Source organism: Nyctereutes procyonoides, unplaced genomic scaffold, assembly GCF_905146905.1.
Source record: "Nyctereutes procyonoides isolate TBG_1078 unplaced genomic scaffold, NYPRO_anot_genome, whole genome shotgun sequence".
NCBI classification, from domain to species: domain Eukaryota; kingdom Metazoa; phylum Chordata; class Mammalia; order Carnivora; family Canidae; genus Nyctereutes; species Nyctereutes procyonoides.
In genome coordinates this window covers 12,716,495-12,721,829 of record NW_026575136.1, presented here as the reverse complement: position 1 = coordinate 12,721,829, position 5,335 = coordinate 12,716,495, and the positions used below count along the sequence as shown (strand labels likewise).

At 35.0% G+C, this 5,335-nt stretch overlaps 1 pseudogene; it reads left to right on the top strand.

Moving 5' to 3' along the window:
- The first annotated feature begins 786 nt into the window (after positions 1–786).
- Positions 787–1,558, top strand: LOC129495424 (40S ribosomal protein S6-like; annotated as a pseudogene).
- Positions 1,559–5,335: the final 3,777 nt, after the last annotated feature.

The window sequence follows — 5,335 nt, the reverse complement described above, 5'->3', positions numbered from 1 at the left end:
ATCACTGAATGACTTTAAGGGCATTTACTTTGTTTCTTCAGTGATCAGTTGGGCTAACTATATGCCAGGCATATTAATTGTTAGGAGTTAACTAACAAAGAGTCCATCCAATGTCAAGCTGCAGTTATTGAGAAGAATGCCCCATAGCAGCTCCACACTTTTATAGGTGATTCTTAACCTGGGATCCCTGGGATCTGTGGATGGTGAACAGAATGGCTTCTGGTAGAAATAGCTTCAATCATTTGTAAAAAAAATTAAGTTTTGCAAATGTTTATTTTGGGGAGGATGAGGGTATGGTTTATCTGATGCTCAGATGTAATACTGATCACATTAGGATTCTGATATGATTTGTGATTAGAGAAAAAAAAAGCTTGACTTTTGGATTAAAATAGAAAGAGACTGAACTTTCATCTCAGCCATTTATTACCTGTATGAATTTTTTTTGAAATTGATGACTCTGTGGGGCTTTGATTTCTTCTCCATAAAATAGAGATTTTATTTTAGTAAAATAAAAACAATTACTATATTGCTAGATATAGATATAGATATAGTAATATATATAGCTATATAGTATATATATATGTATTATGTATCATGATATATATGTAATTTCTATTAGATGCACTGTGATCTTATTTAGTAAGGTGAAAATTAACAAAATGATAGCCTAAGAAACCTAAAGGCCTATTGTAACTTAAAGCCAATATTTCCATTGCTCACTATATCCTTCAAGAATGAGATATTGCTCTTTTTCATGGCACCTCTGAGGCGGTAGGCTGCTTCAGGATGAAGCTGAACATCTCTTTCCCAGCCACTGGCTGCCAGAAACCCATTGAAATGGATGATGAGCTCAAACTTCATAACTTTTATGAGAAACGTTTGGCCACAGAAGCTGCTGCTGATGCTCTGGGCGAGGAACAGAAGGGTTACGTGGTCCGAACCAGTGGTGGCAATTACAAACAAGGCTTCCCCATGAAGCAGGTTGTCTTGACCCATGGCTGTGCCCACCTGCTGCTAAGTAAGGGGCATTCCTGCTATCAAGGAGGAGGACTGGAGAGAGGAAGCACAAATCTGTTGGGGGTTGCATTGTGGATACCAATCACAGTGTTCTCAATTTGGTTATTGTGAAAAAAAAGGGGGAGAAAGATATTCCTGGACCCATTGATATCTCTGTGCCTCATCGCCTGGGGCCCAAAGGAATCAGCAGAATCTGCAAATTTTTTAGTCTGTCAAAAGAAGATGATGTCCACCAGTTATGTGGTTAGAAAGCCCCTAAACAGAGGTAAGTATCCTACAACCAAAGCACCCAGGATTCAGTGTCTTGTTACAACATGTGTCCTCCAGCACAAATGTCGGGTGTATTGCTTTGAAGAAACATTGCATTGAGAAAAATAAGGAAGAGGCTGCAAAATATGCTGAACTTTTGGCCAAGAGAATGAAGGAGGCAAAAGAAAAACACCAGGAACATATTGTCAAGAGACGGAGGCTGTCCTTTCTGAGAGCTTCTATCTCTAAGTCTAGTCCAGTCAAAATGAGATTTTCTAAGAGAGACAAATAAGATCAGACCCACACATACACACACACAAAAGAATGAGATATTATTTTTCACTCATTAAATTGACAAAAACATTGGAAACAGCCAGTACGAACAATGGTGAAGGGGAGTATGGATTGCTACAAATTTCTCAGAATGCAGGAATGCTGCATCCACATCCAAAACCAAAATCACTGTGTTTAAGGGGATGTAGAAAAGGGTATGTATGAAGTTATTCTGTGGTGGCAAAAAATGAAAGTAACTTGAATGTACATTAGTAGTAGATGGTACGTATCCATATTATGTAATATTCCACAACTATTCATGAGTATAGTGACACTATACTACTTACTGGACCATGATATTGTTTAACGATAAAAGTAAACTGCAGACTTCTGTAATCTGTTTAGCTAGATCTCATGACTGCTTTCAAACACACAAACACAGAAAAAAAACCTGTTTGCATATGATTGAACAAACAAGAACTGTCTGTAAATTGACACAATTAATGTTAGGTAGTAGCTCAAATAACAAGGAGAGTTGAGAGTATTAAATTCTCATTTATATGTTTTTATTGTTTAGCTTAAAAAATAATAATATACGATTACTATGGAATCAAACAAATCTGGTTGACAAAATGAACTCAGAGATTCCCAAGGTCCTTTAACTGTAGTTATTAACTGTATAGTCACTAATTATATATACAAACTTTGATTATAATCCTTCTCTTTATAATTGACCCCAAATCTTTAGGCGGTATTAAGACTCTTTCAAGTGGGTCTTTGCTTCCCCTTCTGAGCCTGGAGGTAAATCTTTCATTTTTAAATCTCTCCAAAGCCTCCTTTTCTCCCACATCTCTATTTCTTAACTTGCACAAGAAAAAACTAAGAAGAATGTGTTTGTATATTTGCCTACCATTCTTCTGATTACTTTATCTTTGTTTTTCTTGATACTCTCAAGAAAATGTGCATATACTTATAAAAATAAAACAAAATATAGACATAATAACAAAGTTTCAATGCCAAAATACTACTTAAAATTTTTTGTTTGCTCTTATTTATTTTCAACGGGTTATAATAAGCTTTCATCTCTTTTATTGCTGTTTAATAGTTTGAGCTGGGTGTCACTTTATTTTGACAAAGTAACTATAATTATCCTAGAAGGAACTAGGTCTTTTGCAATAAACAAGATTAGCTTAAATGTTATTAAAAGCCATATTACACGATTACACATGCAAAAATAATACCACTGGTCAATTCTATGACAACTTGTTTGAATTACTTTCAAAGAGTAAAAATGGATTCATATTGATTCATTCACACTTTCTCACTAATTTTAACTTCAGATTTGAAGCCAGCATTTGGCAAAATAAGATCCATTTCTAATAACCACTTATTTTTATGGCTCTTTGTCTGTGAATCCTATGACTTAGACAAATAATTCAGGTATGAGGATGTTTGCTCTAATTTTATGCATCGTACCTGAAGAAGAATACCCCATTGTCATGGTATCTGTAATTACTGGCCAAAGTCCCTCTTAGTCTCCTTGCCCATACACGGTACAGATCTCACACGTGATTCCATCTCTATGACCTACTCCTAGAACCAGTTGTGGTTACTTATTTAAAGCTACAGTGATTTCATGCTTAATCTATGTGCCCCTTGAGATCTGGAATTTAGCCACAGTGAGCTTGTTACAGAGGCCAACTATATACTGCTGTGGTTTGAGTCCAGAACAGAGGTTTTTCTCGCAAGGACACCAACTGTATAGGCAATTCTCCAAGCACTGACCAGCACTCCTACAGTGAATTCCAGGTCAATCTGACCTTTCGCTCTTTGCAATTAATATTTCAAATCTCCCTACATTTCTCAAGTTGCGAATCTGCTCATCTTTCTCCTCAAGAAGCTACCTCATTTCTAATTCTTCTAGAGAAAATAGAAGCCATCAGATGGAAAATCCTTCTACTGCCCACCTACAACCCTACATTTGCACGTGTTCTCTCTCTCCTCTTCCCTTTATTAATCTAAGGCTAATCCTTTTAGTGAATCTAATTCCCCTCTCCTCAGAAATTTCACACTATTGCTTATCCCTTCAAACCAATTGTCTTCCATTTTTCCCTATGAATCAGTTTTATTAGAAAGTTATATTTCCCAAGTATCTTCCATCTCATGGTAAAAAAGAAAACACACACATACACAAAGTAAAACAAAACCACATGTTTAATCATATTCCCACTTCCCACTTGTCTAACAGCCAGACATTTATCATAATCATCAGAAAAGTGCCAAAAACATCAATAAACAGTTCAGTAACTCATCACAAAGTGAACACTCATGAACTCACTACCCAGGTGAAGAACTAAACAAACACTGCCAACTCTCACGAGACCCTCTCCTAATCATTACTCCCCTACTAAGGATGACCACTATTCTGACTTTAAGACACTGTGGTTTAGATTTACCTCTGTTTATAAGGTGATCATATTAGTTATTTTATTATTGTTATTTCTCAACATTATATTTAAAATTCAGCCATGGTGATGCCATGATTCATTCATTTTCATTACTTATAAAAGTTTGATGAGTTCTAATAAAAATAAAGTCATGTATCAGCCATTGATACCAGACAGAAAATTTCTAACATTCCCCAAAATTTCCTTATGTCTCTTTGCAGTCAACCCTACGCCTCCTCGACTTCCCCCACACACAGTCCCTGGCAACCACTGATCTACTGTCACTACAATTTTGCCTTTCTAGGATTTTACATAAATAGAACCAGAGTATGCAATCTTTTTTGTCTGTCATATTTCACCTAGAATAATGCTTTTGAAATTCATCCATGAACGATGAATCCATGTGTTGTTAGTTTATTCCTTTTTATTGCTAAGTTGTAGATCATTGTAGGAATGTACTCTAATTTGTTCATCCACTGACCAATTGTTGGACATTATTCACTGTAATTTTTATTTGTATTTTCCTTATTACTGATGGATTTGTTTATCAGCCATATATCTATCTCCTAAGTGCATTATCTAAGATTCTTGCCCATGGTTCTGTTCTTTTGAGGAGATCAGTACTTTGTTACTATTTGGATTACAAGTACTTCCTCTCACTGTGTACCTTGCCACTGTATTTATTAATTATAACTTTTGATGAACATAAATGGTCATTTTTATTTAGCCAAATATATTATTTCCCGTTTAGTTGGTATGTTTTGTGTCCTCTTCAAAATTCCTTCCCTATCCCAAGAACATTAAATGATTTCCTTTATTATCCTATATAAACTGTATTAGTGTTTCATATTGAGATCTATAATGAACCTGGAATTAACTTTTGAGTATAGTGTGAGATAGCGTTTGACTTTCTTTTTTCCTTGTTGTTTGTTTAGAATTTTGGTAAAAATACTACTTAAACTAATATCATTTTTCTAAAAGTCCCTTCTTCCCCATTAGCCTATGTGTCACTTTTATCATAAGTGTCTATATATGCATTGTTCCCTTTCTAGACTCTCCATTGAATCTTTTAATCCATAAACATAATGCATCTTCCCATCGTTTGATTCTTAAATTTATCTTTACACACACCCAAATGTGTATAGGTCATCTTTCACATTTTTAGTTAGACTTATTACTAGATAGTTAATATTTTTTGTTATTATAAAGGTATTTTTAAAGTTTGTTTGTTTATTTATTTAAGTCATCTCGACACTCAACATGGGGCTTAAACTCCAACCCTGAGATCAAGAGTTGCATGCTCTTCAATTTTTCTTTTCTTGAAATTCTTGCTGGTACATGGAAACAAT